The following is a 12,974-nucleotide window of genomic DNA, read 5'->3' as shown; positions in this document are numbered from 1 at the left end:
TTATACCAGGGGTAGTTATAGGTCGGGTTCATAGGTAGGTTGGGAGGATACATATTATTATTTGGTGGCCTTGATACCTCGGGCATGGCAGGGTTTATGTCATTGATATACAATGGCATGCAATGGGGGGAAGGATTTCCGAGATTGTGGTATGTTAGGGTATTTGGGGGTTGCCTGTTTCTGCGAGGGCGGCCTGAGCTGAAGGATGCGTCGTCAGGTGGCGTTGTCTGGGGTGCCGCAGGGGGTCCCTCAGGGTTCGTAGTCATTTCTGACTCCCGGTTGAGAGCAGCATGTTGTGGCGGCACTATCGTCTGCTGCCCATCTCCATCGATCGGGGTGTCCTCGTTATGATGACCCTCAGTATCTGCGTTGATTTCCCGGTCTGGCCGGTGGTGACCCTCAGGGGCTGGTACCGTGGTGATTTCCCGGTCTGGGTGGTGGTGACCCTCAGCGTCCGGTGCTGCGGTGGCCTCCCGGTCTGGTTGGGGCTGGGCGTCCGGTGGGGGTACTGGTTCTGGCTCGGGTTGTACCTGTTGTGCCTGGTGACGGGTTTCAGTGAGGGTCTCTTGACGGCCTTCCTGCTCTCCATACCCACGGCTGTACCATTCATGATGGAGATCATCGTCAGAGCTTTCCTCCATGCAGGCATCGGAGGGATCTGGGGTCTCATTTCGGTGTCGGTCAGGAAGGTGTCGTTTTTGTCGTCTGCTCCTTTCCGGTGCTCCTCTCCCACTTCTCTCTACAGCCGGTCTTACAGAGGGAGTTTGTCGGTCAGCGAGTAGCGTGTCGCAGGGGAACAAGAGACTACGATGAAGTGTACGAGTCCTACCCTTACCATCGTCTGGCTGAATGTCGTAGACGGGGAGGTCACCCTTCTTGGACACAACAGTGTATACTCTGTCCTCAAAGTATGACCGTAACTTTCCAGGTCCTGCTTTCGGGGAGCAGTCTTTGACGAGAACCCGATCGCCCGGCATCAGCACCGTACTCGCTGGTCTCTTGTCGTGGTACTTTTTTCCTCTCTCTGAAGCCTTCTGTGCATTCTTACGTGCAAGGTCATAAGCCTCTTCCAGTCTGGTTTTCCACTTTTGAACATACTCTGGAAGATTCTGACACTTTGCCTGTTCTGAAGTTGTCAGACCGAATGCTAGGTCAATAGGGAGCCTTGGTGAGTAGCCGAAGAGTAGGTAGTGGGGTGAGTAGTTGGTAGCATCATGTCGTGTGTTGTTGTAGGCATGGACGACTTTATTGATGTGGCGTTTCCAATCGTGCTTCTGCTCCTCTGCCAGGGTTCGTAGCATGGCTAGCAGGGTCCGATTGAACCTTTCCACTTGTCCGTTGCCTTGGGGATGATACGGGGATGTCCTGGAGGCTGTGATCCCAGAAAGTTGTTGTAGTCGGGTGAAGAGTTGGTTCTCAAACTCCCTTCCCTGGTCGTGATGAAGCCGTTTCGGGAACCCGAACTTCAATATGAAGTCATTGAAGATTCGGTCCGCAGCGGTCTTGCCAGACTTGTTCGTAGTCGGGTAGGCCTGCGCAAACCGCGTGAAGTGGTCCATCACGACCAGCACATACTCTTCACCTCCTCGACTGCGTTCTAGGTGGAGGAAGTCGATGCATACGAGTTCAAATGGTTCAGAGGTGGTGATGGGGACTAACGGAACTTTGGTGTTCTGAGCAGGTTTCTTCTGCATGATGCATTTACATTGCCTGGTGATGTATGTCTCGATGAAGCGCTCCATGCGGGGCCAGTAGAACCGTTGCCGGGCGAGGTCAACTGTTCTGTCAGTCCCCAGATGGCCCATCTTATCGTGCAGCTCGGTACACGCCAAATTCCGCCACTTCAAGGGGAGAACAAGTTGTGTTTTTGTTTTCGTTCTCCGCCTGAGAATTCCATCATGTCCAACCTCTAGTCTCCTCCATTCGTGCATCATTGCTCTGGTTTCTGGAGATTCGTCTGTTCGTTCATCTGCACGTGGCCACCTTCCCTTTCGCTTGTATAGGAGCACTCGTGAGATGACTGGGTCTTCCTGCTGGGCTGTCTTGATGTCAGTCATGGAGAAGGAGGTAATGGATTCTGGAGGCATGTCTGTTTGGGTGTCAGTGGGCTGTATGAATAGTGCCTGGACCAACGCCATTTCATCCTGGGCCTGGTGAAGGGAACCTCTCAGCGCGGCCTTGGTAGTCGTTGTCGTGATCTCCTGCGTACAAGATTCCTGCCGTTGGGTGGGGCTCAGGGGCATTCTAGATAGAGCATCAGCATCGCCGTTCTTCCTTCCTGGTCTGTACTTGATTGAGAAGTTGAAATCAGCGAGCTCACCAACCCATCGATGCCCTGTGGCGTTGAGCTTTGCCGTGCTGAGGATGTAGGTCAACGGATTATTATCCGTATACACGGTGAAAGACTCAGCATAGAGGAGGTAGTTTCGGAATTGCTCAGTAATCGCCCACTTGAGCGCCAGGAACTCAAGTTTCCCTGAGTGGAGATGGTAGTTTTTCTCCGCGGGTGTCAGGGTTCGCGATCCGTAGGCGATCACCCTGAGCTTCCCATCACTCTCCTGGTACAGTACCGCTCCCAGTCCCTCCTGTGAAGCATCAGTGTGTAGGATGTACGGTGCACTGAAGTTCGGGTACATCATCACAGGGGGCTGCACAAGGTCATCGATGAAGGAGTTCACGATTTCCTGATGAGAGGGTGTCCAGGTGATTGGGGTGTTGGAGGGGGCTTGTCCGTGGTGCTTTGTCTTTTTTGTCCGTTTGGTAGGTCTGTATGTCCGTGGTTTTGCGTCCCTTGTCATCACTGGTGCCTTTAAGAGGTCATAGAGTGGTTTGGCACGCTTTGCGTAGTCCTTGAGGTATCTGCGATAGTAACCAGTCAGGCCAAGTATCTTGCGCAGGTCTCCTACCATCTTCGGGGTGTGGCTCTTAAGTGAAGTGAGGGCCTCTGTTTCACTTGGGTCCGCCTTGTACCCTTCCCCAGAGATCACTTTACCCAGGAACTTCACTTCCTGCTGGAAGAAGCTGCACTTTGCTGGCTTCAGCTTCACTCCATTTTCCCGAAGACGCTGCAAAACTGTCTGGACATGCCTGAGGTGGTCATTGAAGGTCTGGCTGTAGATAACAATGTCGTCCAGGTACACCTCACAGATGTTGTGGTTGAGGCCCTCGAGGATTGTCTCCATGCACCTTTGGTATGCAGCTGGTGCATTCTTCAATCCGAATGGAATTCTATTCCACTCGTGGAGACCCCATGGAGTGATAAATGCAGTCATCTGTTGGCATTCCTCGGCGATGAAACCTTGGTGGTACGCCTTACCCTGGTCTAGGGTAGTGAACCACCGGTTTCCTCCCAGTCCGTCAATCAGGTCCTGCATTCTCGGTATTGGTTGTCGGTCAGGTATTGTTTTTTTGTTAAGTCCGCGGTAGTCGATACAAAGACGGAGGCTTCCATCTTTTTTTCGCACACACACTACTGGAGAGGCGTAGGGTGATTCAGATTTCCTGATCCAGCCGCGGTCAAGGAGGTCCTGTAGGTAGAGTTTCACCTCTTGGTAGAGTGGTCGGGGAATAGACTGGTAGGTCTTCTGTACCGGGACGTTGTCGGTGAGTCTGATGGTCATCTTGAGGTCGGGGATACATCCCATGTCCTGGTCACCCGATGAGAAACTCTCTATTTCCTGGTGAAGGAGTCCTTCCACAGCCTTCTTCTCCTCTGCTGCCAAGTGGTCAAGCTTGAAGGAGGGTCCTTCCATTTTCTCATCGGTACCTGACACTGAGGCGATGTAACCATCGGTTTGGGGTTGGTAGTTGGTGGGTTGTGGGTCACGTGGATAGTCAGGGAGTATCGAATGCATTGATTGTAGTCTTCCCAATTGCGTATACCGAGGGACTACAATCGTATTCTTGGAGTAGTTGTACACAGGGATGTCTAGACGAGGAGACTGACCTTGGGAGACTTGTACAACACAGGAGGGAACTTCTACATCTTCGGGCAGGTTGCTGTTGATTCCTGGCTCGAACAGTAGTGTCTCTTCCCTCATGTTCCCAGGGCTCACCATTACTGTCACCTTCGTCCAGGACTCCGGGCGCAAGAGGATTGGGGAACGACCAGTTCTTACGGTGCACAACTCTTCTGGTGGTCCTGTCCTCAGTAGGGAGATTACTTGGTCAGCTGCTCTAGGTGACACTTGCATTGAGCTTCCAAGCTGTCGTGTGATGCCAGGAAGGCATCCAATTGGTGTTGCTTTGACCAGCTCACTGATCACATTGTACCCAATGATGGTCTCAGGCAGCTCCTCGGGTGTCACTAGAAAAGGTACGAGTATGGTTGATGATGTGTTGGTGTCAGGGTCGAGGCTAAACCAGACTTCTATCCAGCCTTTGTATGGTAAGGAAGTGCCGTTAGCCGCCTTGAGCTGGAGGTCAGTATCTAGTATTTCCTGGACTTCCCTCAGTTTGACTCGTGGAAGCACCTCTCGATAAATTCTCTCTGGCATCACCGAGACCTGGGCTCCTGTGTCCCAGAGAGCTGTAGACGGAATCCCATTCAAGGAGCATTTAACTAGGCACCTATCACCAACAAGGTTCACAACACGTCCCCTTTGTTTTGATGTGGTGACATGGCCAGGGCTTTGTTGGAAAATCTGGTTTACGTTTGGTTGTCCGGGTCTGGTCGTGGTTGGGGATCCTGGTCTTGGTTGGGTTACACCCTGTCCCCGCTGGGTGCCCCCTGGTCGTTTCCCTGTCGTTTTCTGCATCCCCGAGCGAAGTGTTCACTGCTTCCACACTTATAACAGTGCTGACAATCATCCCCTGTCCCTTCTTTGTGGCATGATGGGCAGCCCCTTGGTCGCTGAGGCGGTCGACGTCCGGATCCTTGTGGTTGTTGTGGTTGTTGTGGGGAGCGCTGAGATGTCGACATTTTCCCCTGAAGAGCTTCAATACTCGCTCTCAATTCTGCAATCTGGGCAGCCATCTCTTCGCGCAGGTCTGGCTTCCGTTCCTTGGGAGTTTTGGGTGGGGGCTCCTCCGTCGTGATTGTGTTGATTCTTTGAGGTTTTACCCCAACCTTCTGGAGACGCTTTGCTTCTAGTGCTGCAGCCGTGGTCAGTTTCTCCAAAAGTTCTTCATCAGACACCCCTGGGGTGAGGGACTGCTTAATGTCCTGTCGGATGTTATCGTTCGTTAACCCCGTGACCACTGCATGTTCAAACATGCTCTGGACGAGGTGGGGGTCATACCTCAACCCAGCGGTGGAGTCCTCAGATGCGAGAAGAACCCTTTGTTTCAGGTCAAGTGCCCTCATGACGAATGCTTGCGCTGTTTCGTTCTTCAGCTGGCTGATATTCGACAGCTCTTGGTAGACTTCAGTGGCGTCCTTCTCCTGAAAATGGGCCTTCAAAACCGTCCTCAGAGTGACCAAGGTCAGGCGGGTGTGATTCTCAAGGTAGGACCTTAAGCGTAGTCCTGGGGTGATGGCCCTCACTACTGCCTCGATCACTTCCCTCTCACTGTAGCCCTTTGAGAGGGCAGCCTCGATCTGGTGGTTGAGGCTGGTGTAGGTTAAACGGTCTTTCTGGTTGGGTTCCCCGATCTGCCCACTGATCCGCAGTTCCTTCCGGAAAAGTGGAGGGACAGTCGAGGGAGTCGTGGTCGGCATTGCGTGGTCGGGGATGGTGGCAGCAGGTGGTGGGGTGGAAGGAGGCAAGGAATGCGGTTCATCTTTCCGATGCGTGTTCTCATCAGCCCGGGCTTCCAAACGACGCAACCTCTCCTGGAAGTCACTCTCCAGCTGGCTCATCCTGGCCTTGTGAGCCTCTATCAGAACCTGCATCTCATCCTTGTCATCACTGGAGCCTTGCTTAATCGCGTCAATCCGCGATTTCAAGGTCTCCAGCTTTTTCTTGTCTTCCTCCTCCTCCGAGCTTAATTTTCGAAGGGAAGACTGCACAATCCGTACCAGAGCTTGTCTGGTCCGATCCTCATCTGGTGTGGGTATGCCCAAGAGAGGACATACCTGCCGTAGCTCCTCGATTCGAAGACCAAACAGCTGCTCTTCTATTTTGAACTGAGATTCCTCGAAGGCTTCCATGTCGAAAGTGTCGAATCCTCGGATCTACAAGGTCAGGCTCTCCCGGCAGCTGCTTTGCTGATATCCTGCCCCTATCTGGCCTTGAAGACGAGTTGTCCTTCGCTTTCACCCAAGCCTTCGCCGTGGAGTCTCAGTACGTATAGCTGTTAGCCAATTCGTCGTCGCATCACGAGGTTAACTGCTCATACCAGGTTCAGTGTCCAAGGACAGCAAGTCTTCATCCTTCAAACCCGTTGATTTGCTGTCCTGGCAGGGTCGCCAGAAAATGTTACCCGGGTCTCGGGTAACTGGGTTGAATTTACACTCCAATACCACTCTTGATCTGTATGCAGAGAAAGATAACACACGTCCAGTCAAGATGGATGCAGGGATGAAAGTGTTTCTCTTTATTCTTGTATAAATCATATCAAATTTCAATAATGATCATATAAATCGCAATCAAAGTAATTATCAATACTTCTTTTCATCAACACAACGTGAATGACACATGCAAATTGTTGATATGAATATCTAATTCTTCTTCAGTGTAATTGATAATTTACCTTGCTCAATATTATGATGCTTGATTTATACCTCAAAGAGTCTCTAAAATCAAAGGTTAATTATGACACTTACTCGTAACAATCAATCTTAATATTCCTTTGTAGTAAGCATAATTAACTGTAACAAAACTTTAACAAAAGCAACCTTATAGCTTAACATTAACCAATCACTTAAAATACAATTGATTTAATCAAATAAACACAACTACATATCATTTGATTAATCTCTGTTTGTATCCATAAACCGAAACACAAATGATTAAATAAACCTAAACCTGGAATGCATTCACTTCTTTGGTAAGAATTGTTTTGAAAGCAGGCCGGAAAACTAGTCATCTTGGTACACTGCAAAACAAATCTAACTTCTTTAGTTTTCCTTTGTTTCTCTAAAAGCCAGGTTTTCTCTCTCTTTCCTGCTCGTTCCTATATTTTATTCCTCTCATATAAAACAAAACGCTTCTATAACATCTTTTACAGCATAAACTTTAACAACATCTGAGATGATCCCTGCCGTCAGGCAAAAGCGAAAGTATTTCGGGAATGTTACTACAGTCGCTCTGAAGACCAAACTTTGGGGACGATCCCTGAATAATTCCTTTTAATTTCTTTATACCAAGTGAGGGACTGGCCAAAAAGTGAGGAACTGAGAAGCTGGGAAAGTGAGAGAGACACTGACCACAACTATAAACACACCGTCCAGAGAGCTAGTGGTCAGAGCTCTGGCCGATAAGGTGCGGAGGTTGGCGTGAGTCATCCAAACTGTGTTCACACCGACCCTCCGTCTCTATCTCTATTCTACCTGTATCTACAAATGTACACTATTAACATCATCCGTCACTGTTTCCATTCTGCACAATGCTACACTACTATTCCATAAGCATCATGCCAACCATCCATGTATTTACAATTAGCACACTTGTTAAGGCATTTGGGCTTTCAGTCAGAATAACATATACAATGTATGTCAGTCACTTCACAGTTATTCCCAAGATAGCCTAAAGGTCAACGGACTCTTACACGGCGCACCGCCTAGGAATGTTTACACTGACCGTTCTACTCTTTCTCTTCCACAGGACAGTACAGCCTATGGCTTGTTCACACTCGCACAAGCAGCACTTAATCCGGAATTAAATCAGCTTAAGTTGTAATTTCAACTCTTACATCATGAAAAGTACTAAATCACTACACAAATATAACAGTAACACCATTTCTATTATTCACTAACAATAGCATACCAGTCTATCTAGCTGTAAGTGACAATAGATTTGTACAAATACATATACTTAATAACTTCACTGAGAACACCATTGGTGTTCAGAATTCCCTTTTTCTGAAGGAATAATTACTACATTCAACTACCAAACACTAAATATCATAGAATCACCAGATTTACCAATCGGAAGGAATGATTTTGAATAATTGAAAAGGGGTAAAAGCAAGGTTTCTTACCTGTATGCAGAGAAAGATAACACACGTCCAGTCAAGATGGATGCAGGGATGAAAGTGTGCTCAAAACCACATCCATCTGAGTGATGTCATTTTTCTCTGAATTTCAAGCAGTTTGGTTAACTCCACTCCGGGCTTTAGGGGTGGATGGATCAAGTTTGTGAGGGTATGTTCTTTCTTTTAAATCAGTGCAATTGTCCAAAACTTCTAAAAAATGGGGGGGGGGGGGTCTATTTTCTTGGGGTATCACATCAATTAGTATAGGGTTATGGGCGGTGGATATATTATGGAATTTTATGATGATTAAAGGTAATTTATTGAAGTGTTGGATTTGGATGTGAGCGAGTACCCTAGAATATGGGGGTAGGGTAGGTCAGGAGAGGTTTGTGTGTGTGTGTGTGTGTGTGTGTGTGTGTGTGTGTGTGTGAGTGTGTTCAAGTAAGTTTGTGTATGAATTCAAGATGTATGGGTTATGTATTGATTGATCATTGTTCATTTGATTAATTATTATTGATTGAATGCGGTTGCATACATTTAAGATGAATGTTTTGTTATGTAAAATTATAAAATCAAGTGAAAATCACTGAAAAAAAGTGTGTGTGTTTGTGTGTGTATGTTTGTTTGTCAGTAAACAACAGGGATGTTGTCTGTACTCTAGACCGCAAATCTATTTACCCATCTACACTGTAGTCACAAGAACCACATACACAGTCCCAATCCCTCTCTTTCAGCAGAAGTCGTGTTCATCGGTATTAAGCGTTGCAATTCAACCAAGATTAAATTTGACCCATGAAGCATTAATTCATCAAAACTGCTTGTATCTGACAGCAAACTGCCTCGTTTTGTTAAGTGAATGAATAGATACATTGGCAGCAGTGATTATAAGCAGAATGCCGAGACTTGAAGTTAGTTTAAGATATGAAAACTTTTGCGATTTCAGCGTGTGTCTGCCCAACATCCAGATGTTCAGATACAGTTGTGACCTGTTGTTTGTATAATATGCCTACTTTTGTACTGGTGCACTACTGATTTGGTGATTAGAACATATACAGTTTATGGTGAAAAGATTAATCTTGCATCAAACAAATGATGAAACCATTTGAATTTACCCATGGCACCATCTGCAGTGAACAGTGACCTGTGTAGCGAGAGAAATTTTACTTTGAAGAGGGAGAGTACAGTAGGTGAAAGAAAGAGTGGGAGAGAGGTGTGAGAAAGCGAGAGTTTTCAATATTGTAGTGCTATACATGTTATAAGTAGCAGATCGTTGAAAACTTGAATAAATTTAGCCCACAGTGATATCCAGTAATGGTGGTAAAAAGGAAAGTGGGTAAGCGGTGAATATGGTGTCCTGTGGCTTGTGAGTGATAGTAGAATGACATTTTGCTCAGTATAAAACAAATAATGAACATATTGCAAGCAGGAACCACAGTTATGTGACCTAGAATGACATTTTGCTTAATATAAAACAAATAATGAACATAAATTGCAAGCAGGAACCACAGTCATGTGACCGAGACAGCTGATTCTCTGTGTGCATTGGCTGTCATGTTCCACGACCCACAGACATTGAAATGCTTATTACAATTTTTGTAAATCTTATCAATTTCTTCTCATGTTTTGAATTAGAATCTTTCCTCTGCTACAATTTGTAGTATTCACGCATAACATGAATATCTTCCTGGTATTATTATGGCTCTGTGTGTCTATATTATATGAAGACACTGATATACCAAGATTTTATGATGCCAATGAAGGAAAAAATACAATTGCAAAATACAATTAGGTAGACAACCACAGAGTTGAAACACAATGCTTCATGTACGGGTTCTTTCCGTCATAGAGAGCCGTAACTAGTCTGAGGTATACTGGCACGACATGTGATTCTTGGCAGCTAGCTAGTCTGTTGGCTCAGACCCAAAGCATGACTCAACCAGCCCCAATAAATACGCACCCCCAATAAATACCCACCGGTAATCTTGATCAAGCCACATGTCTGCAGGCTGCACTGTATGTGTTTTTAACATGAATACAGTGTGGCTGTATTACATTACACAGGGCAGCCCAGTGTTATGTGCCATACATTGTAATACTAGTAAGTCATCAGACACAATTTTAACAATCAGATACATTTCTCAGACATCAAAATATTTTGCATGGTTCAGAAACAAAAGGTAAGATTATGTGGTCTGTGCATTAATTTTTTCGGTGAATGAATTCCCCTGTGGCATCCTGTATTGAAGGGAAAAATAAACCAAACTAATGTATCAGTGTCTATGTTGTACTGATATGAGGTTAATGCAAAGGCATGGTTAAGTTCAACCAACAGGGGTCTTTCACATTATCAGTTTATTCCAGCATCACCAGAGACTTCCAGTACTGTAAAACACAATTTTTTCGTGGCATGAAATTTTCGTGAATGGGAGCTGATGGCCTTAATCCCAGCATGAAGTTTTTGCGAGTTGCCTCTAACATTCAATGCATATAGTGTAGACGAGATCTTCAGTGTACATTTTAATTTCACAGAATTTGGCTCTCGCGAAATTTGCGAAATTAGAATGCACATGTACATTCCTCGTTTTACAGTAAATCGTTAGGTCACTGTCCCCAAGAACCAATCCTGTATTGACTCATTATTATCATCATCCCTTCAAATGCTTCAAACCCTGTTCAGACTTTTTCAGTGAATTGGTGTAGACTCTGTACATCCAAGAGGGGAAACAGCTTGACTTCCTTGGAAAGGATATTTCATAATAGTTATCCTTTTCAGGATTTGTTATAGATATGATTCAGTCGCATTAATTTTTCATTCATAATGTGGTCTTTTTGTCAAGTGGTTGGCCTGTTTCTAAATGGGGTTGCCTAATATTGATATTCTGAGATTTTTCTGAAAAAATTATATGCATATTAAAGATATTAATAGATAGGAATAATAGATATGAATATTTGTGTTCAATGATATAGAATTTTGCTTGTTTTTAGGTGAAGAGCCATTTCCTTATCATTTTATGTTCTCTATGTTTATGTAACTACAAGCTTGTATTTTACTATGAAGAGTTTGGTGTATTTCTTGATAGACAGCAATTTGTCTCTGTGTTATTAGATATCATTCTCTCTCTCTTGTCTTGGTCAAATTCAGAGATTTATGTGAATTATGAGGTGATACATGGGTATCATCTTTTGGTGTGTGAAAGTGTGATGGAACTGTCTGTTACTGTATTCTGACTTAACGAAATGGTATTGATGCATGTGAAGTATGTCTAGCCTGTAATTATCTTGATGGCAACCATACCTTTTGATGATGTGATTGCCCTTTCACTACCAGCAATTTGTTCACTGGCAGTAGTTTGTTAAATCCATCCATGTCAGAAATGTAAATGCACCACTTCCAAGAAATGATTTGGGAAACTTTGCCTGGCAGTGGTGACATGCGATGTTCAGGGTCATTGAGCAAGTGAAGAAAGAGCAAGGAATATTTCACGTCTTTAATTTTACCACTTGACTATAAGAAAGCTTCCGAAAGCACTTTTTTGTTGTTCTATCTTTTTGTGTGTATCTGACAGCAATATCAGTCATAATGTTAAGCGTTGTTTTGTTCCATTCATGTCATTTCTTTGATTGCTTTTTATCTGAGTTGTAAATGAATGGTAGATTGATCAGTATTTGTCAGTTTTTGCTCTTTGAGTTACATTTTTAAGGAAAGCACAAATGATAGCAATAAAATGCATTTCTATTCAAGTGTTGAAGACACCATGAGCAAGCTCAACTTATTGTGTGTGACCCATCTTGTGACCACTCTCTTTCTTCCTTGTCCCCTCAGACAGGAGTTTTAGATTCCAGTCCAGCGCCCTCTGCTGGCCAGCGACGTCCTCTCTTTCTCACCGGCCCGGCGGAGAGGAGAGAGGTATGACGGCTTGCACCAAATGCAAATAGAGAAACCAATACCTCTGTTCCCTGGTGAAACAGTGTATCCCCTCGTAACAGCTCGGCATGACCTAACCCTTTACACCGAAGAATGCTGACTCTCCTTTACATACCTAATCTTTTATTTTTTTTCCCCACCATATTTTATTCACTCTAATGTGGACTTCAAAGCTGCCTGACGCTAACCATCTGCATATGACATGTACCTTGGAATGCTGCCTGATTCATGAAAAGCCTGTCTGTGTACATCTCATGTGAGCAATTATGCCCCGCATCACTGCTCAAAATATATTCGTGCAATAAGGCACTCACTTTGATAAACCACCGCATATCTTTCTACACACGGGACTAAACATACTGCGGAGAGCTTCACGCAAGTTCATGCACTCGGGTTATCACAGTAATTGGGTGGTATAAAGCACATATCTCAGTGAGGCAAGTCTTTTACTGTATCATATTTCATAAGTTGGGCCTGAAATATCTACAAATTATACCTTTCAGTGAGGGCAATAATATCCAAACTCACTCTATAATTCTAGGAAAATTTTCTCTCTCCAACCAGTCACTACTACTACATGCTCATATAAATTCACTGTCCCTTCATGTACAAGAGTGTTTAGTTGCTATATTTCTTCCTTCTTTTTCTCTTCCTCCTTTTTCTTCTGGTACTTTTTTCTCTCCTTGCACTATTAAAAAGTAAATTCACTAATCTTTTCATGGATGTCTCAATTTGGCATAGAGACAGAGTAGAGAGGGGATTAGAGATTATCCAGATTAGGAAGATTTGTCAGTGGAAGAAAACCCTTGTGAGAACATTAATCTTCTGCTAAGTAACCATGTTCCTGGATACTTCATCATAATTAGTATTGAATGTTATGTTTAAATTCATTAAATATTTCCGTTATTTTTTTTTTTTTTTTTTTTTGGGGGGGGGTAACTTCACAAGATTGACAACTTTGTCTCTTCTTTGG

General features: G+C 44.9%; 1 protein-coding gene across 2 annotated transcripts in view; it reads left to right on the top strand.

The window, feature by feature from the left end:
* The window catches only part of LOC139743780 (plasma membrane calcium-transporting ATPase 4-like), a 166,074-nt gene that overhangs the window by 19,697 nt on the left and 133,403 nt on the right, over window positions 1-12,974 (top strand). Inside the window, exon 2 of one of the 2 annotated variants that reach the window (XM_071654236.1) lies at window positions 11,900-11,983. The exons of the other annotated variant lie outside the window; for it this stretch is intronic. The gene's annotated coding sequence lies outside the window, so the exon portion shown is untranslated. The remainder of the gene's footprint in view (window positions 1-11,899; window positions 11,984-12,974) is intronic. 2 annotated transcript variants of the gene reach the window in all.

The sequence above is a fragment of the Diadema antillarum genome, unplaced genomic scaffold (genome assembly GCF_040938485.1).
Source record: "Diadema antillarum isolate AM-2024a unplaced genomic scaffold, OU_Dant_1.0 seq00001105_RagTag, whole genome shotgun sequence".
NCBI classification, from domain to species: domain Eukaryota; kingdom Metazoa; phylum Echinodermata; class Echinoidea; order Diadematoida; family Diadematidae; genus Diadema; species Diadema antillarum.
The sequence above is the reverse complement of the archived record's forward strand: the minus strand, read 5'-3'. Positions and strand labels throughout refer to the sequence as shown.